Source organism: Falco peregrinus, chromosome 1 (genome assembly GCF_023634155.1).
Source record: "Falco peregrinus isolate bFalPer1 chromosome 1, bFalPer1.pri, whole genome shotgun sequence".
Lineage (NCBI taxonomy): Eukaryota > Metazoa > Chordata > Aves > Falconiformes > Falconidae > Falco > Falco peregrinus.
This window is the reverse complement of record NC_073721.1, coordinates 86,170,453-86,191,696: the sequence shown is the minus strand read 5'-3', so window position 1 is coordinate 86,191,696 and position 21,244 is coordinate 86,170,453. Positions and strand designations below refer to the sequence as shown.

General features: G+C 43.1%; 1 protein-coding gene across 8 annotated transcripts in view; it reads left to right on the top strand.

Annotated features, from left to right (window-relative positions):
• Positions 1–21,244, top strand: part of FUT8 (fucosyltransferase 8) — a 187,533-nt gene that overhangs the window by 46,735 nt on the left and 119,554 nt on the right. For 5 of the 8 annotated variants that reach the window (XM_055796329.1, XM_055796305.1, XM_055796312.1 and 2 more), the window contains one exon: positions 9,402–9,513. The gene's annotated coding sequence lies outside the window, so the exon portion shown is untranslated. Of the gene's footprint in view, positions 1–9,401; positions 9,514–14,217; positions 14,593–21,244 lie in introns of those variants that run through there. The other 3 variants (XM_055796322.1, XM_055796333.1, XM_055796358.1) reach the window with 2 other exon arrangements.

Below are 21,244 nucleotides of genomic sequence, written 5' to 3'. Positions count from 1 at the left end.
AATCTCCCTACAGAATTAAATGATAAAGAGAAGTTTGTAAAACAAAGTAGAACTGTGTTTTTTCCTGTTTGAATTTAGACCTACTTCCCAGTCAAATTTAGTCCAGTGTCACTGCTTTGGTGAGAATTAGGATTATGAAGACAGTATACGCCCTAAAAGTGCCTTATGTAGCTTATTCTGTGGAACACTGAATATTTCAATAGTGAATACTTAAATGTGAGTACGTTCGCAATGGCTAGGGTGGACAAGTAACCTCTACAAATGAAAAGTCCCGTAAATTGTGCACATTTAGGAGGAACATTCAGTAGCATTCAAAGTAAATGAACTTTTATGAACTGAGACAAAGAAAGATTGTAAAATAAGCAAAGTGGAGCTAATTAAATACTTTATACAAGGAGTCTGTGGAAGAAACAGGAAAAGGTGTAGGTGCAGCCTGCCTTTCTAACCACTGTGTTAAAAATCAACATGCAAATTGTTTACGCAGAAGTCAAAACCAAAGCAAGCAAACTGCTTCAGAGCTGGGCAGCATTCCACCCACGTAAGTCTTGTTACATCATGCCTTAAAACTGCCAGTGAGAGCTTCAGGGTATATTAAGATTGCAATGTTGCAATAATCCAAGCACCAGCTAATGAACCAAAACATGGAGCACACAGCTGGGGTTACTTTGCTTTGTAGAGTTGGTCACACTCTTATTGTATGCTGTCACTATATAAATATTAACTTTGATACAGACATATGCAATTTTTTAATAGTTTGATGAGTCCTCTGAGTCAATCATGCAATAAAGAGTTTGTTTATGAATTCCAAGCATGATAGCATTTAACAGGAAGTAAGTTACACAGCTGACTTTTGTGTTCAAACCTGCCAGGTGACGAACTGTATTTCACATTTAAGATATTAAACAGCTCTGTCATTCCTGGTAACCTTTGTGCCTTTATGAGAGTGGATTTTAGCTTCTTTTTGGCCTAATAAACTTTGGGCAGAAGGTAGCAAAGTGAAAAATTTGCTGATATAATTTAGTTTCCTCTCCTTCAGAGATCCAGAAGTCCAGTTTCAACCAGCTGATTTTGTTAAAGCAATTAATTTAAAGGTTGATCAGTGATATAGAATCATATACTTCACTAACTAAATACCTTTAATTACAGAAAAGTGAATGGCGACACTTGCTGTGGGAGGCAGGTTATTTGGTAACTGTTAGTGGCAGAACCTTCTTAGGCTTTTCTATAAAGTATCTAGTGTACAATTCCTGTGCTCCTGAGAAAGATGAAATATATTTCTGTGTTGCAGAAGCAGAGCAAGTATGTTTCTTTAGAATAGGTCTATTAGTCTCAGCTTACAGGGAACCATAGAGCCCTCAGCATAGTTTTCAGCAGACACAAGGAATGCCGAGACGCTACAGCAAGTCACAGTATGGGCAGAGCACTGGATTGTGGATGGCATGCTTCCAGAACCGTTGCACTGCTTCTGTGCTGTTTCATAGTGCCAGCTTTAGACCTAGGTGCCTCTGCTGCTGTCCACTAGTTACTTAATCAATAAGCTGATTTATCAAATAAGATTGTTTTCTACCAGTTTGCCTCAATTCTGCAGGGCCACAGGGTGCAAAATTTTTCTAAACTATTTATTCCTAACTTCCTTCAGCGTGGATTCTGGGCCATATCTTCCTCTTGATGTCAAGGAATAGGACCAATTCATAGAACCATAGAATGTTTTGTGTTGGAAGGGACCTTAAAGATCACCTAGTTCCAACCCCCGGCCATGGGCAGGGACACCTGCCACTAAACCAGGTTGCCCAAAGCTCCACCCAGCCTGGCCTGGAACACTGCCGGGGATGGGGCATCCACAGCTGCTCTGGGCAGCCTGTGCCAGTGCCTCAGCACCCTCACAGTAAAGAATTTCTTCCTTATATCTAATCTAAATCTACCCTCTTTCAGTTTAAAGTCATTCCTCCTTGTCCTATTACCCTTGTAAAAGGTCCCTCTCCAGCTTTCTTGTCAGCCCCTTTAGGTACTGGAAGGCTGCTGTAAGGTCTCCCCGGGGCCTCTTCTCCAGGTTGAATGACCCTGACTGCCTCAGCCTATCTTCACAGGAGACGTGCTCCAACCCTATGATCATCTGTGTGGCCCTCCTCTGGACTTGCACCAACAGATCCATGCCCTTTTTATGTTGGGGGCCCCAGAGCTGAACGCAGTACTCTAGGTGGGGTCTCACAAGAGCAGAGTAGAGGGGGAGAATCACCACCCCGGACCTGCTGGCCATGCTTCTTTTAATGCAGCCCAGGATTTGGTTGGCTTTCTGGGCTGTAAGTGCACCTTGCTGGGCCATGCTGAGCTTCTTGTTAACCATCACCCCCAAGTCCTTCTCCTCAAGGCTTCTCTCAATCCATTCTCTGCCCAGCTGGTATTGATACCAGGGGTTGTCCCGACCCAGGTGCAGGAATTTGTACTTGGCCTTGTTCAACTTCATGAGGTTCGCATAGGCCCACCTCTCAAGCTTGTCAAGGTTCCTCTGGATGCATCCCTTCCCTCCAGCATGTCAACTGCACCACTCAGCTTGGTGTCATTGGCAATTCTGCTGAGGGTGCACTCAGTCCCAATGTCCATGTCAGTGACAAAAATGAGGAGCGTCATTCATCAGTTCTTTATGGAAGTACTGCCAGTAGCATACCGTCAGCTGGAAGTAAGCTAGGTAGCCTCCTGCAATGAACTGCCTTCTGTTCTACATGATCTTTTAATTCGTGAGACCTTATTTTAAATCGCACGTGGTGTGCCAGTTGAAAACAGTTGCATGGGGCTCAGCACCCTTCGCACTTACATGAACACTGGGATTATATTTACATTATTCTGCATCCACATTCATGCCATTTTCCTTAAGAAAGCTGGTAGCCAGGGAGTTTTCCCTTGGTGTGTACACAGCAGCATTTTGGGAAGTGTAGCTTTGTATTCTCTTTCAACTTCTAAACCAGCTCAGTAGTACCTGAGGTGTACTACACCACACCATCTGTGTAACAGCTAATATTTTCAACTATTCACCCTCCAGGATCCCAGGGCATTTTCCAAAATAATATACAAGTGCCATTTCCTGAGAACTGTATGAGGCTTATTAAATAAATGACATCTGAATCTTACAGCTGAGTAAATATTCCACCCATTCGATAAAGCCTAAAGTGACAGTCTACATAGGGCGGGTCTCAGTAAGAGTTGAGGAGAGTCAGTATTACCAGAGAATATAAAACCTACTGAAATGAAATTTGAACCAATAGGTCTGTTAACAGCCAGAAAGAACACCCAGGAATAGTGGGTGTGATGAAATCTTATCATAAAAAAGCAGCTCACCTGAATTCACTACCAGTTTGAACTTTAAAACAAAAAACTTCAATGCAATTAACCCCCTGCCACCAAGATACCAAGAAAAGAACAAATTTGTCATGCCAACAGAGAAACAAAACTTTGCAATGAATTTTGACAAAAACACGGTAGTGTCCAATATTATTTAAAAAGAAACTATAACATCAGTACTTGTTACATGCCATTGCTTTCCTCTGAAAGCCACCACCTATGTAATGATCTCAGAGCTCTCTTGCAAACGTTGGCTCATTGCCTTTGAGAAAGTTATCTTGCCATTCAGCAGATAAGGGTGGGAAAGGTAATGATGAACAGACTCATAAAGCTCATCAAAGTTCACACAACAAATCAACAGGAGAGCTTATAGGAGAAACATCTTCATTCCAGTTCATCCACTGTAGCTGTATTCAACTACATTTATAAGGTATTTCTAACACTGAGTTTATCCTGCTAGGTTAATATATACAAAATGTGTTAGGTTTTGAACAGCTGCCCTGCCAGAAGTTTGGGTTAATCCAGCACAGCCACACTTCTATAGGACAGCATTGTACACTTCTTCTTCAGAGTAATGAAGTTGAATTTTACCATTTACTTTGCACAAAATTTCAACAGTAGCCATAAAATTAATTTAAAATCTGGACAGAATAAACTGGAGAAGAGTAGATTGAAGAAAAGTACCAGGACAGGAAATCCAGATCAGTTTTACTGTGCTGGTGAAGCTGATAGGCACTCGCTGGTCTTACTGAAAGACAGATTGCATGATTATCCAACAAAACTAGCAAAACCCACTTCACATGTTTATCTTTCAGCCACTTCCCATATTTCTCTTTCTTGTAGGAAGAAGACTACTGGCACTTAAGAGTAACAAAATAGCTTGAAGGTTTCTCTCCACTATCCACCAATAATAATTTCTGGCAATAGCAGCTATTTGGTTCATGTCAATTGACATTTTGAAACATTTAAAAATATCACAGTAGAGATTTAAAATGTTCTTTTACATGTGTTTTTTCTAGCTAAGAATATTTAGAAAGTTGTCTGTTTGTGACAACAGCCCTACCATTTCAAGAGGTGAAATGGTCAAAGGTTTTGTATGTTTTCTTATAGCTGTATTGATATTGAGAGAATGAGGTATGGCTGGCTGTAATGCAGAACTCAGAGGAAGTCATTGTCAGATGACACATGACCTGCATAATTTGTTAGGTGGGAGCAGAAGCTGCTTTGCTCTTCCTGGATGTGCAGAATATAATGCCAATCAAATGGGCACAGGCATTTCTTTCCAATAGGTGCTGTTGGTCAACTTTTAGGACTCTGCCTCTAGAAAATGCTTCTTAGTTGCTTATGCCTCCAAATCTTTTTCAGGTTTTTACAGACTGATATGTTTGCAGTATGCACAAAAATGTACTTCATAATAAAACAATTACGTAATTCTCTAATTCCATTATTTTATCTGTGTAAAGTTTTGTGTTACAGAAGTGTGAAAGAGAGAATAAAAATATAACGCTTATAATAATTATTATTATTATTGAAGCTGTCCTGGATAGTGACTGTTCTTTATGGAGTGGCTATAGAGGAACTCTGGAATGATTAAAAACTGCTATATAAATCCTGCTGCTCCAAGATCTGTGTTGCCATTAACATGCTTTTGACTTCTCCGTGCTTAAGAAGTCTCTACATATGTCAGTTCTCACCAGTTCCCTCTCATGCCATTCCTGTTTCTGTTATCACACATGAACTTGGCTGTAGGACCAACAGGAAACAGAAACATCAAAGGAAATAATAATTTGTTTTAAATTATGTTTGTAAAAGATTATGTAAACTTTTCATGCTTGATACCTCCAATGACAGAGGATCTAATCCGTCTTCAACCCTTCCCTGGAGGTAACTCTGAGAGTTCAAACAAATAGCAAGTCTCATTTGAACATAATGTAAATATATAACATACAGACTGTGTAAGATTTCTTTGGTGCACTAACCATGGTAAAGGGTAGTGTAAAATATGTTGCCGCCTATCAGCTGTTCTGTGGCCACCCTGCAAAGGTAAATTCAGTTAGGTGGAATTGATAGAGAATCTTTGCTAATATAAGACTGGATAGGTTATATATAAGATAGATTATATATGAGAGAGATAGGAAACTACTGGAAGGCTATGAAGATGGCTTTGGGCCTGGAGCATGCCTCTTGTGAGGAAAGGCTGGGAGAGCTGGGCCTGTTTAGGCTGGAGAAGACTGACAGGGGATCTCATCAATGTCTACAAATATCTTAAGGGCGGGTGCCAAGAGGATGGGCCAGGCTCTGTTCAGTGGTGCCCAGTGACCGGACAAGGGGAAATGGGCACAAACTGCAACACAAGAAGTTCCATCTGAGTGTGAGGAAAAACTTTACTCTGAGGGTGCCAGAGCACTGGGACAGGCTGCCCAGAGAGGGTGTGGAGCCTCCTTGTCTGGAGGTGTTCAAAACCCATCGGGACATGACTCTGTGGCACCTGCTCTAGGAGAACCTGCTTTAGCAAGGGGTTGGACTAGGTGGTCTCCAGAGGTCCCTTCCAACCCCAAATATTCTGTGATTCTGTTGTTTAGTCTACCACCTGCAGTATACATGAGAAGAGAAGAGCACAAAAAGAGGCTCACCCGTTTTGAGTCCTTATGATAAAGGAATTCTCATATGCTTCATCCTTTTGGCATAATCCTGAAATTAATAAAGCATTTCTCCCTAGATTCTCTGTGCAAATAAAAATGTTGTGGTACCATTTAAATAAGATGAAATTTAATCTCACACATGCACCGGCTTCACATACAAATTTTACTTCAGAACTGAAAAAAGTTTGCCTGCAGTAGATATCTTACGATTACTACAAAAAAACACTACTACAGTAGTTAAGCACAGATTTGCTTAAAAAGAGAAAGTGGGTCTTTTAGCCCTCTTTAGTAATGGCCAAGTCAGTAACTGCCTTTCGTAGTAACCAGGTCCTAAACTGGGCAGAGCTCTGCTGATTTTTTTGTTGCTAAAAGGCATTGCAGCAAGTCAGCTTAATCTGGCCCAAGTGGCAGAAGAGAAAGCTGCTGTGAACAATGGTTGAATACTTCATCTAAGAACTATCAGACTTTTCAAAAATAGTAACTGTACATTACAATGTCGAACAAAGTCTGGCTGATTGTCACAGATACAACATAAATATATTTCAAAATTACTAGAGATGTCTGAATAATTTGGCTTTTCTAACTATATTGAATCGTATTTTCCTTCTTTAAGGTTAGAACTAATTGATTATCAAAAGAATCTAGAGAAAGAAATGAGATAGCCAGTTCCGAAACTTAGTAACAGTGCAGTGACTCTCAGTGTTACTGCCAAAAGCTTTGTTTCTCCCCACTAGCTGACAGTTTCCTGGTTACAGTGGGACACCAAGGGAGCTGCCATCAAGTGGGAATGTTTGTTAGATGTTAGAAGCAAAACCTCAAACAACCTTGGCATTTGGCGGAGAACACACACAGACAGGCATGCCAGAGCAGCGTGCTGACAACAGCCCTTCGTTCCCAACAGCCCTTCGCTTCCAGCAAAGAGCCTGGTATGCTTTGAACCAGCTGGAGTTTTTTCCAGGCATGGTGGAGTTAAATAAGTGAGAAAGAAAGTCCTGAGTACACCTATCACTGTAGCTGCAAGTAGATGTTTTACCTCAATTGTAAGGGAAAGGCTTGTTCTAGTTCCTGCTGGTGGAAGTGAAGGCTGTATTTCTTTTCTGGTAGATACTTTATGACTGTGGGGAGGTTATTTTATTTCATGAGGTACAAAGTCGCGCTTTATACTTGTTTGTTAGCCAGTCTTTGCTTTGCGCCCATGCTGCTAGAAACAGTAACGAAATTCAGCTGAAGGCCCTGCATAACTTTTTAATTTCCAGGTAGGATACAGTATCTGGTTTATCAGGCACTTGCTAGGGAGGTAGATCCTTTTTCTTAATGTACTTGCTAGTGGAAGGAAAAACTGGTCATTCAAGTTACATGCAGCACATGTGATTTGAGAACGGGCTGATAAGTAAACGGTACTGATAATTGATTTTGCTTGCTTATTAGCTGTTTTTCCATTTGTGGCAAATACTAGTAGATCTAATAACAAAGAAATGCTCTTGGGACATTTAAAGAACTATTTCACCTGTAGCTACTGATGTAATAATAAATTAACAGAAATTAGTCAAAACCAAAATAAAATAAAGTTAATGAAAGCTTCATTGAATAAAATGTGCATGTCTTGTGTGGTTTTGGTTTACAGAAGCATTTATGTTGAGAACTCAGCAGTTTCATGTGACTTGCTGGGGCCGGTGATATGGACTGTCTTTCTCTGGCAGATCTTTTATTAGCTGATCATCCTTTGAAAGCATGTGCATAAACCATTTGCAAAGACAATGCTGAGAAAGAGGACAGCTGGGGTCATTATTTGAAAAGGCGCTAGTATTTTTCCTATGAGCCACAGATAAAATGTTCCAGATTTCTGTTTCAGGCTGTAAAGCAGACCAGGCTGCTCTTGAGTGTAAGTTTACCTTCACAGGAAATCCATTGTTTGGAAAGCTAATGGAGCCACCACACCCCTGTGTGCACACAGATGGGCTCTCGGATAAGTTCTTGTTCTCCAAGGGACACGAATATCTAGAAATTATCTGATAATGTTATTGTTCAAGTTCCAATAATTGAAAATCCTACAAGAAATGATACATTAATTTGCATGAATTTATTGGAGTAGGGAACTTGATCTGAGTGAGGAAGGGAATTAGCAAATAGGAATTACAATGCCCAGTCCAATGCAAAGTCCAATCCAAATTCAGTTTCAGATTAGGTCCTACTGAAACAGTAGATCATGTGCAATACATTCAGCATCTTTGGGCAATTCAGTTGGAAAACATAGTTGCGAAACTCAATTTGTTTATATGACACTTCTGATGGTTTGAAAAAGGTAGTTTTCAGTCATACACTTCCCTTGCTCTTTATACAAATAGCCTGGCTAAATACAAGTAGATTTTTAGAGGAAAAGCTAAAGGCACATTCTTACCACCAGCATAATCCTGAAAAATTTGAAACTCTTACCTCAAAATTTAAAGCACATGAAAGAAAAGAGATGGAGCTTTAAAAATGCTGGTTCAAATGGGTGGTAGTTTATGAAATCAAATATTTCTGCTATAAGGAACTGAAATGGGTTCTTAAAGTGGGAAGTGCTGGGCCGACTTCAGGTGACAGTGTCCATGCTGCAGCTAGCCCAGCTAGTAATGCAGGTTGCATTGTTGGATTTTAATTCTGAAGCAGCTTTTACTATCCATAGTTTTGGATGATCCAAATCACACTTTTGGATAATTTGTATTTTACTGATTCATCTGCAGGGACAAATGATTGTGCTTACATAGCTGTGCTACTTGCAGCACAATTTTTAAAAATATACAGGGAGAAGATCCTTTTGTCTTTGCATTTACAGTGCTGTCTTTCCAATATTATGAACACACCGTCTGTACTCTGCAGAGATGCGCAGACTGCTGCTGTGACAGTGAAGCTGCCCCTGTTTCATTCACTCAGAAGAGATACCACAGTGCAGCAATATTTTCCACATAACCACAGGCATCTCTGATGTTTATTGAACATTCACAATGTGATTTTTTTGACTATGTGACCTGCCTGGCTCATTTTAAGTGTTTGTACTTCGCTCCTTTTGACATTTAAGTCTGCTTGTTACAAAAACAGTGTGTGGACAGAAACAAACTGGTATGACACATTAAACCCCATCATAACTCAAAGGGAAGTGTTGTAAAAGTGGAAGTGTCAAGAAAGTACAGGTTTACACAGATTTGTGTAAACACTTTATTCAAATGCTTTGGATACAGATAAACAGTCCTTGTGCAATATTTGTTATGGCTTCACCTGCTTTCAGCTGGAAACTGAAAGTGTTTTGATAAATGGGACAGAAAAGTTTGTTGAGTTGCTCTGCAGCTGCAAGTACTTCTGTACGTTATGCCGAAGTGCTATCTTACAATTTGTAACAGCAGTCTTGGTAATACATTTATTTTATTTTATTTTATTTTTTTCCAGAGAGGAGGAACCATTACCTTGTACTGCACTTGTGATGATTGGCTGGACCTGCTGGCATTTCCTGAAAAACGAGAAATAGGGGTTTTGGTGATATTCTTTAATGGGCACAGATGTAAGTCTTAGTTAAGATGTTTTAGAAAGTTTTCTATTATTGAAGTCCTATTTTAACTGAAACTGAGACTTAACAAGTACAAGATCAGATTTCAAATGGGTGGAAAAGGCAGGGAAAATTGAGGGCTACAAAATAAATATTTGATGGACCCTTTAAAACATTCTTTGGAATTTAAGAAATTTGGTTTTATATCAAATGGTTGATAATATTCTTAGGCATTTTTTAAAAAGTTATATTCAACTTTGTCAGTTTCTGTAATCTCACTGCTAATTGTGATATGATTTTCCTTTAACCCTCATGACATGTTTTCTTTAATTCTTATTTTCTGGTTGCATTTCTGCAGATAAAAGCATCTGGCTTTCCTGACTGGTACAGTGTCTGGGTACTCATAATGAGTTGACTTCTAAATGGAGGATAAATGAACTCATTTACATGTCTATATTCTTTCCCAGCTTCTCCTCCTCCCCAATATATGCGATTTTTATATAGGAGGGACAATGGTGTAACACCCGCCTACTCCAGTTCCATTTTTTCAAATGTAATTTCTAAATTTGTTTATTAAATATACTGGCTCTAAAGCTGTTCCTACCCATGCCTTATTCCTACTTTATATGAGGAAATAACATTTGGATAAATTATGCTAAAAAGTATATCATTCTTTGTAGCAGCAAGAAAAAAAATGCCTGTAACCCTCTCCTGTTGTGATTTTGGTTTTAGTGGTACTTGTGCTCTACTCTTTTATAGTGGTTTGCAATAGGTAATATAGAATAGCTGGCATGAAGTAAGCTGGTTTACACGCCCAAGCTGCACATGCAGGAATTCAGATGAATGTGTGGTTTAACTCTGGTGTCACCTGTAGAACTGGAGGTCTTTATAAGTGAAGTATTTGCGAGGTACAGTTATACTGCAATAAATAAAAAGTGTTTAGAAAACCTATGGAAACCAAAACCCCAAACTGATGCTTAATAAAAATACCCAAATCAATTCCAGAATTAGCTTTTAAAATGCATTCCAGCTCTGTTGATTCCTCCTTTCAAGCATACTTCTACTACTGTGATAGATAAAAATTCAATCTGCTTCTACAGTTTTTGAGGCCATCATACAACTCTATAGGATAAGGATTTAAGAAGTCAGGTATCTTTATAGAAGTTGGTGGTATCCATTAAGGCTGCTGTATGACACTGGGGTCTGGACCTAGTGAAGAAGAGGAGACAGCTAACATTGCATGGAGAAAGAATTTGTTCACAGAAGTAAAGTTTTGTTTCCTGGGAGGGTCAAATGTGGACTCCAGAAGGTGTTTGTGTATTTGGGGGTGGGTGGGTGGGGGTGGAGCTGGGGCTGCAAAGTTAAAATATCTTTTCATTTTAACTCAAATGCTACTCAGAGTAACTTCTGAGACAGGTGGCAGGATGTCTCATCAAAGTGAAACTAGAGTTGCCCTGCTGAGACTCCACCTGCTATGTAAAAGTACTACCACCTTCCTGCCAAATGGAGAGAATTACCTGACTCCAGCAGACTTTAAGTCTGTGTCAGTTAAAAGTGATTCATTAGGGCTGTGAGATTAAGCACTACAAAATTACAAAAAATCTACTGGACAACTAGAACTAGAACCCTCCACCTTGAAACTGCAGAATTAACGTAATCAGTTTCTTAATTATAGGAGTAAAAAGTGTCCCATGTTCTGGTGTAAATTTCCCTTCCCAAGGGTTTCAGAGCATCCACAAACCAAGGCTCTGACCCTTGGCCACCTGATGAAGGAGTTGGTGGAGTCAAGAGTGAGGTTCTACATTTAACAATGAGATTTTTGTGATAAAAAAAAAAAATTAGCTACTGGCCCTTTAGTCTGGTTTGGGAAATGTCCTTCTAAACATTACGTACCTGCTGCATTTAGCATTTGTAAAAAGTTAGTGCTCTGTAAGAGCACGACCCTCTGAAGCTTTTCATCTCTCTCACTAGTCATTTAATTAGTCACTAGTCACTGCTCAGGTCACCAATTCCTCAAAATAAAAATGCGGCTGATAGCAGTAGCTGCTATAGCATGGTTAGAACCAGAACACAAATAAAAATAACTCATAACTGTACAAGTTATGGGCAGATTGACCACATCTCATCCACTGGTATCTCCAGTGGATACTGGGTCAATCCTAGTACTATAATGTTTTCTTTAAGATAATATGCCTATAGCACAGAGTATCATGGACTTGAAAGCAAATAAACCAGCAGTAATATCCTCATTGCATTAAGCAATCACTTGAAATGCATTTAATTTCACACCATGGTAAGTACAACTGAAATCATCACAAGCGTATTAATGAAATAGCCACTTTTATTTTAGTCCTGATTTTCATTCAGTTTGCGGACATTGTATCTCAGAACTGTTTGCATTGAAAGTACCCTAATATTTTGTGGGTTAGTAGACAGATTAATGTCTATAAAAGTGTTTTCCTGTTAGACAGGGAAGACATATCAGAAGCAGCTCTTCAGTTTTCAGATGATTCCCTGACATTTTGTTTTCTTTCAGAATGTTTCTTTAGGTGAGATCCTCCAAGCAAAAGCAACATGCAGTTAAAAGTGTAATTTGGAAAGCTGTGCCTCAGTTATGGTTCATCTTGATGCAGCTTAGAATCATAGAATGGTTTGGGTTGGGAGGGACCTTTAAAGGTCATCTAGTTCCACCTCCTCTACAACGAGCAGGGGACATCTTCAACTAGAACAGGTTCCTCAGAGTCTGGACCAACCTGACCTTGAGTGTTTCTAGGGATGGGGGCTTCCTTCCCTTACTTGTACTGCATGCACTTTTGGCCTTTTTGCATGTATTTAGACTTTGCAAATGTTTTTGATTTGTGGTACTGTGGTTTCTCCCCCGTCAAGAGATGGTAGGATAGCAAGTTTAATGTTTTTCATAATACTTTAATTTTTCTTACTTTTTTCCTATGCATGCCTTAGCAATAGATCACTAGTGGATTTATATCACAAATGGAAAATGTCTCTAAGCTGTTCTGAAACAATAACTTTTTTTTTCTTTTACCTGTGTAAATATTATACCTAACCCAATGGGTTTCTGAATCCAAATCCCTGACTCTGTTTGAAGGTGTGATCACAATGTAAGTGTTACTTGCAACAACTATGATAGTAATAGGGGCTAGCAGCAGCAACTCAATACTTGACAGCCATTGGCAATCTGCTTACAATTTCAATTTCTAAACTAATCTCTAGTGCTGTTAGTTAGGAATTAAAACCTTAGGGAAAATAGATATATTCATTATTTTTGCATTTCCAGATCTCTCTGGAAGGTTGCTATGGGCACAGAATATTATAATTCTTCTTTCTGTCCCCCAGACGATGCTTGCAGCAGCTGTGCCCCAAGCTCCACGTTAGCAGGTAGCTGACCCATAACACAGAAAGTCGAAAGAAAAACCAAGAGACGCTTGCATAGGCCTTATAAGCACATTTGTGAATGTTTACAGTTCTGGGGAAAAAGAAGAAAGAAAAAGAAAAAAAAGAGGGCTTGTGGAACAAGCTGGAGAAGACAAGTGTGAACGAATACGTGACAGATCACTGATACGCAGGACAGCTCTTCTGAGACTGGTAGGGGGTGTAAGAAGGATGCGATAGTTACAAAAAAATCCATCCCTATCAGGTCTGGCTTTTACACAAATTGTAGCAGACTGAAACACACTCCTGCTGTGAGTCCCACTCCACATGCTACCTTGCCACCTCTGCCATTTCATCTCCCAAGAACACTGGAACATTCCCAGCGCATGTAACAAACTCTGAAAACGTGTATAGTTTTCCCATGTGAACGCTTAGGATATTAAGTTACATTAAATGCCCTGAAATCTTGCATCTACCTCAGTTCACCTGTGCTTATGTGCACTTTCATGAAGTATTCTGATAAGCAACAGGAACAGAGGAAGCCATAGGTGCTAAGGCGGCGGTCAGGCAGGGGTGCCAAGACAGCGCAGGCCTCCTGCTCTCGCCCAGCAGCCGCGGAGCACGCCTTTTACTCTCTTAACCCGGCACCGTACCGGATTTCTCTCCTTTGCAGGGACCAGCGGATCAGGAAAAAACCAAACACACCACACTAAGCCGCTCCCGCGGGCAGGGTGCGACGGCACCGCGGGCGGCGATGCGCCTGTTGCGGCGGCCGCTCCGGCGGGGGGCTCCGGGCAGCGCCTGCCACCTACCCGCCGCGCCCGGCCCAACCCGCCGCCCGGGAGCGAGGCCGGCCCCGGCGGAGGGATGTCTCACGGCAGGGCCCGACCGGCACCGAAGGGCCGCCCCGCCCGCCGGCGCCTCACCCCTCGGCACTGCCCCTCGGGAAGGGGCACCGCAGCGGCGGCGGCTCAGCCGGGCGCCGCTCCCCTCACACGCCCGTCGCCGGGATGAGCGCCGGCGCTCCCCCCCCCCCGCCCCCCCCGCGGGCCCTCGCCGCCGCCCCGCGGCCCCGCGGCCGGCAGGGGAGGTGCGGCGGGCGCCCCCGCCCGGTCCCCGCCGGGGGGTGTTGGGGGGCACGGACACACCAGCCCCGTCCCGCAGGCCCCGGGCCGCCCGCTCCCGCCGGGCCGCGGGGTGCGGGGCGCGCGGCGGCGGGCGGCGGGGGCGCTCCGGGAGGCGCTCCCCCCACGCGCATGCGCAGCGCGCGCGCCAGCGCTCCGTGACGAGAGCACTCCGGCGGCACCAGGAGCCCGACGCGCGCGCTCATAGGCTGCCTGGCCCCGGCCGGCGCGCGCCCGCGGCGCGGCTCTTCCTAGTGCGCTCGCGGGGGCGCGCGCGCCGTCGCTGGCGCCGTCGGTTGCTGTCGCCGCTCGCTGCACGGCGTACGCTGCTCCTCGCTGTCAGCTGCTCGCGCGGCGCTCCCCGCCCTCGGCGCGCGCGCTGTCCGCGTCTCGCGCTCCGTCGCCTCAGTCCGCCGGCGGCTCCGTTAAGCGGCGGCGGGTTCCTGCTTCCGTCTCCTCGCCGCGGTGTCCCCCCGCCCTCCCCTCCCCCTCGCCGCCCCGCCGCTCGCCCCGGCGTCTCCCCGCGCCCGGCACCCTCGGCGACGGCAGCGCGGGCCCTGCCAGCGGCGCCGGCACTCGGGTAAGGGGATGCGGGGGCTGAGCGGGAGCCACGGCGGCGGGGAAGCGGGTGCCGAGCCGAGACCGCGACCGCGCCGCTCCGGGCAGCGCTCCCCATCCCTCCCCCCGGGCCTGGCGCCGCCGCCGCTGCGACTCGGGCGCTGCTCGGCAACGGCTGCCGCCGGGGTGGCGGTGGCAGGGAGGGGGCCGGTCCCCCCGCCCTGTGCCGGGGTCCCCCCGCCCTGTGCCGGGGACCCCGTGGGCTCCCTCGCCTGAGGGGCGCTGGCGGGGCCTGAAGCCGCCGGCGAGCGCGGCGAGGGAAGGGGAGGCCGGGACTCGGTGGGCGGCCGGGGCATCACCATCGGCAGCGGGGCCGGGCCGGGCCCAGGCGGGAGGTGTTGCCCTGGGGAGCGGCGCGGGCGGCGGGGTCCGGCGGCGGGGAGCGCGGCCGCCGCCGTCCTGCGCGTCGCGGCCGCAGGGCGGGGGGGGCGGCCTCCAACTTTCCTTGTCCCGGGAGCTGGGGCCGCCCGGGGGCCGCCCGGGTTTGGCAGAGGGAGACGCACGGGAAGCGTGGGCTTCGTGCACAGACCTTACGCTCCAGGGCCCCTCGGTAGCTCGAGGAAGTGCTGGGCTTACAAGGGTGCGGAGCCATCGGTTGTTGCCTGGGGCTTTTCCCACGGCGACCCTTGCAGCATCTCGGCACGTTTAACCGCTTTGGTCTTGGATTCTGTTACTGATAAGGCGCCGGCGATTTTTCCTCTAGTCAAGTGTGTGCACAATGTATGCTCGGGTCTTTCACACGCATGTGCGGGTGTGTACCTGCTGTGTTGTAGATGCTCTCCAAAGACCATGCTGTGACCCTCTGCTTTCAGAAACTCATGACTGGGGGTACAGGAATAGGTAGACTGTAATGCCGTGGTGGAGGTTGTACCAAAAAGCCTACGGGCATAGACATCTGCTGAAAAATTGCTTGTTGAAAGACCGTAAGTTCTTTGGGGCTGTACCTGCTGTCCTTGTGTCCTCAATGCACACATGGTGCACTGTGATACACATGCTGTGCGTGTGTGGATGTGGAAAACCACAGTGTGTTCAGAAGGTTCTTCACTTCCTGTGATCTTGTATTAGCACTTCCCACTGCCTTTGTGTGTGTGTACTGAAATATACAAGTCTGTTGAAATGCGTATGTTTCAGTATAAACATGTATACTGAAACATACAAGTCCACTGAAATGTGTTTCAGTATCTGCATGTACACATGTAATTTCTCTACCCCAAAATGCAGCATTTTAATGTCTAGACCTTAACTGAAAGCTGATAGAATAAATACTTCAGAAAGGGTGCTTAGGCATGAATTTTTTTTATTATTATTTTATAGTATTAATCTTTTTTTTCCTCTTTTTCTAAGTCATTTTCCACTGTAAATTGTCAAAAACTTTAGAATCTGAACTGCAAAAGCAAACAAATGGCCAACATTGCCTGTGCTGCTGGTGCTTGGGGTAGTTTTACAGAAGGCTCTGTTACAGTTCCTTCCATTATTAAAGCAAGCTAGTTAGCAGGAGTTTGTGGCTATGCTTTGATGTATTTCCAGCAGCGTCTGTTTCACTGGTTATTACAGGTATGCCTACTGCCAGACTCTTATTGATACTTGTTAGGGTTTCATGAATGTGTGTAGCTGAAACTGACAAACTAGTGTACTGCAAAGTTTGCATATTTTCCCATCAACATGTAATGAGACAACCTTTTTTCAGTGGTGAAAGTGTAATTAATTATTCATATTTTCTGAGCAAGCAGTTCAGTAATGAGGGAAGGGTAGGAATCAACTTGGAGAGTTGCATCATGCAAATTCACTCTTTTAGTGATGCAGCTGCCAGGACATTTGACAACTGGGAAATACAGAGGGTCAGATTAGAAGTTGTAGCTTGCTTTCTCTTTTACTCTTGCGTCTTTGTTTAGTATCTTTTAAACCGTCAAGATTTTAGTTCTAGCTAATATTAGAACAAGAAAAAAATGTTAAGTATACTTGCTGGAGTAGAAATGGAGCTAATTCACCGTAAGTGAATTAGTAAGGGTAGTACTAAACCACATAGGGACTTCCTTTTGTTTTGGAACCTGTGGTTTACGATCACTTTATTGGGACTGCAAACAGAGGCTTCATTGTGTAGTGGAATGTTTATATACTACAAATATTGCACACCATTGATAGGATTAAACAGGAAAATTGTAATTTTGGTCCATTCCAGTTTCTCTGTAGCTGTATAGAATTGTTGCTTTATCTGTCAGATCTGTTCTAAACCAAATGATTTTTCCAGTCTTGGAATTTATGTACAGTAAAAAATAATCAACAATAATTTGACTTATACATTATGTGATTAGCCTGTTCATTGACATTTAAGGGGATAAAGATGAAGAAGATTTGGACTTCAGTATTTAAATCTTGTTGGAGAATCAGAATGTAAAATAAAAAGTAATTACTATAATCTTAGGCTGGTCTGGAGGGGGAGCTAGTGTCAAAGCAAAATGTGACCATTTTTTTCCAGAGGTATTCAAAAGCTTGCTGTTTGGTCATAGAGTATGCTTCTACTACAATAACAAAAACAAATGTAGATGATGCATGCTATGTATGATTGCATTAATATGCATCTCTTATATGATAAACATAATCTTCAAGTGAAGTGATGTGTGTATTTTTTAGGGAAATTGTGCGTATGTTTTGCTACTATGCGACAAAAACTATCTTCAAAGAACTTTGAAGTTGTGAGATCAAGCTCTGATAAATCATCAAATGCCAAAGTAGGGATTCTTTTAAGAACTGTAGCTTGGCCTGTACATGGCTAAATGTTACACTTTCCCCTACAATGTTTCTTTTAGTATACAGCATGGAATGACATAATTGTGTTCAGTTAGCAATATTGAATCTTTTTCCTTGGTATAGGATGAGGTGTGGCCTTACTATTTGTTATGTGCTGTTCATACTGAACCTTCATCATTTCCTCTTGCTGTTTCATTACCTTCAGTCTCTAGTGCTTGCATGTTTTGCTAGTAATATTTTCACAGAAGTCTCTGGAGATGTTATGTGTCCCTTCATGCTGAATATCCAGTTTAGGGCCTTTATGATACTATTTTTCAAAATAATCTATCAAGTGTTTTAATGATTTGCATGTTCTAAAATGTTTTCTCATAAAGGTCTGTCTCTATATGTAATTTACTCTAACAATAACCTGGCTTTTTTTTTCTTTTTTTTTTTTTTTACAGATCCCTTAACAGGGATCCATGAATGCATACGCTAGAGAAGACTTCATTGTTTTAGTGTTTTAGTATGGTGTCTGTTGATTTAGACTGCAAGTATAAATAGTTAGATCTGCTGCAGCATTAACCCTGAGATAATAAGTCCAAAATTTTGATAAAGAGTGGATTGCCCATTGAAAGTGTGTGTGTATGTGGAGGGGTTTGTGGTGGTGTTTTTTTGGTTTGTTTTTTTGTTTTGTTTTTTTTTTTTTTTTTTTTTTTTTTTAGAGGTGAATTGCTTGCAAGGGACAAGAAGAAAATCAGATTTCTCTGGGACAATATTAATTCCCTTTCTTTTCCTGCAAGACCTGTCTTATTAACAGCACACTTGCCAACATTTGCAGTGTACATAGCAAAGTCCTTTTATATTATAGTGTCATTATTTAAATATTTTGTGATATCTTGTTCAGTAATACACCAAGAGTACCTTGTGCACAAGGGCACAGAGAACAAGATATAATTTTAAATTTTTGTGATGTGACTATAATTTATTTTTTTAAACCAAGGGCTAGTTTTTTGGTACTTACCTGTTTAAAAAAAATAAAATTCTTTGCGCATAAACAAAATGTTTCAACATGCTAGATCAAAAAATGCAGCAACCCTGATGGACAGGAGGAAGCCTATTAAGTGGGATTGCATTATAGCATGTAAGTCTTTAGAAAGGCTGAAATTTGTATGTTTTTCCATGAGACTTACGCCACTTGAGCTAGCAGAGAATGTGATACTAGTAGTTTCTAATTCATCTGTGGTCGAAGTGCTATGGTCTTGACATGGTTTTCTAAGATTTTCAAGTGTTTCAAGGCAGTGATGAAACTTGGGCATCTTGGGTTCTATTCCAGGCTCTGGGAATGAACATGTTCTGGTTGTTGCTGACTTTTCTGCTTATTTCTTCTGTGATACCTACTTAAATATCTTCCTGTCCCAGTCTTTTTTGCCCTATTCCAAAATTTTTGTTTCTTGCTAAAGGGCTTCTTATCTGAGATCCAGAACTGTTGTGCAGGAAGAGTCTAACTAGTAAATTGTTTAGCCCAGTGTTCTTCCACTGTTTGAATCCTAACTAGCTATTTGCACTCCTATCTGCTGGTCTCAGGCTTCAGTCCACTATCCTCAGCTTCACACCCAGTTCTCTTATTATGGCTAGGATCTGTCCTCTCTGTGTTCTGCATTTCCACTGGCTTCTGTTCTATTTTCTGAAGTTTTTCAACTTCAGTGTTGTACTTCATTCTGGTTTTCCGGCCTAGCTGGTCTCTCATCCAAATTTGTTTTTTTCCTTTCTTGCTGGTCTTCTCACCCATATCAGATTTGGTTTGTATCCCAAATTCAAGATTCTGTTCACAGTGTCAACTGTATTGGCTTTTTCCCTGCATTGCAGATCTTTCTTCAGTCAAGTCCAGTTGGTCCTCCTCTTTTCCACCCTTTTGTTCATGTGTATAGCTTATCTCTTCATGCTTGCTGGGTCCAGCAGGATATCACTGAGAAGCAATTTAGATGCCAGTGGTCCATCCTGATACTCAGGGAAACAAACAGGCCTATCAAGAGATGAGCTTTGCTCGGCAGGGAACTCATGTCTGAAGCTCCAGTGCAAAAATAGTATATACAAGCAGTGGAAGCTGGGATGGGCTACAGAGGAGAAATTTAGAAACATTGTCCTGGTATTTGGGGATGACATCAATGCTTACCTAGAGATGACACTTGCAGGGGAGGTCAAGGGCAGCAAGAAGAGTTTCTTCTAGTACTTTAGTAGTAAAAAGCTGGACTAGTAAAATATGGGCTTCTTTCTGAGTGTGATGTGTCATTTAGTGACAGTGGACAAGGGTAAGGCTGAAGTATGCAATGCCCTTTTTTCCTTAGTGAGTCTTCACTGACAAGGTCTCCCCGGGTCTCTGTGCTTAATGGCAGGGTTTTGAGAAGAGTAGCTACCAGCAGTGGATGAGGATTGAGTCAGGGCTTATTGAGAGAACTCAAATCATACAAGTCCAAATGGATTGTGTCTGAGGCTGCTGATTGTGCTGGACAGAGACACAGTGGGATCCCTCCCCATCATCTTTGAAACAACTTGGATATCAGGAGAGCTTCCCGATGACTGGAGAAAGGCATATGTTTTACCTTTCAAAAAAAAGCCAAAATACAGTCCAAGGAGGTACAAAGCTGGCTAGCTTCCTTTTCATCCCCGAGAAAATAAAGGCATGGATATTCTTGGAATATGTTTCTGGGTACAAGAAGTAGTTGGGAACAATTGGCATGGATTTATCAAAGGTAAATCATGCATGTCTAGCCTGACTGCCTTCTGTGGTAAAATGGCTGAATTTTTGGATGAGGGGAGAGCGGTGGATTTCCTTTACCTGGACTTTAGCAAGGCTTTCAACTCTGTCTCCAGCAATGTTCTTGTGTTCATATTTGGACGTAACAGTCTGAGTGGATGGAACACTAGATGAGTAAAAGACTGGTTGGATGGATAGACTTAGAGAGTAGTGCTTAAATATGTCTTACAGAGAGGTTGGTAACAAGTGGGGTACTGCAGGGGTTCAACCTGAGAAGGTGATAGAGTATGCAGTTGTGCTTGCAGGTGACACCAAACTGGGGAGAATAGGTGGTATGCATGAGGATGGGGCTGCTATTCAAGGGGACTTCGGTACTGTGAACAGAAGGCTCATCTGGAGCCTTATGAAATTCAAGGACAAATGCAAAGCTCTGCAGCTGGGAAGGAAGAGCACCTTGGAGTGATGCAAGCTGGGGACTGACTGGCTGGGAAGCAGTGCTGCAGGAGAAACCTGGGGTCCTGGTGGACAGCACTCTAACTGTGGGCCAGCAGCAGCATGCCCCTGCAGAAAAGAAGGGCAACAACATCCTGGGCTCTATTAACAGGAACATAGCCAGTAGATGGAGGGAAGTGATTATCACTCTACATTAGACCACATCTAGAGTACTGCACCCAGTTTTGGGACCCTCAATACAGGAAAGACATCAATAAACAGAATTTAATTTGGTGAAGGGCTACCAAGATGGTTAGGGACCTGGAGCACTTGCCCTGTGAGGAAGGCTGAGAGAGCTTCGTTTTTTTTCCGCTGGAGAAGAGGTGGCTTCAGGGGATCTAACAACCACCTCCTGGTGTCTTTGAGATCTCTGAGAACATGGAGTCAGGCTCTTTACTGAGGTGCATGGGAGGACACGAGGCAGTGGTCGTAAATTGAAACAAAGTTAGTTCAGACTGGATATAAAGGAAAACTTTATCAGTGTAAGCATAGTCAAGCTGTGGAAGAGGTTGCCCAGAGAAGCTGTGTAGGCTCTGTATTAGAGGTTTTCAAGACTCAAGTGGATAAAGCTCAGAAATCTGGTCTGTTCTCATCGTTGACACTGAGCAGGAGGTTGGAGTGTGGACATCTGGAGGTC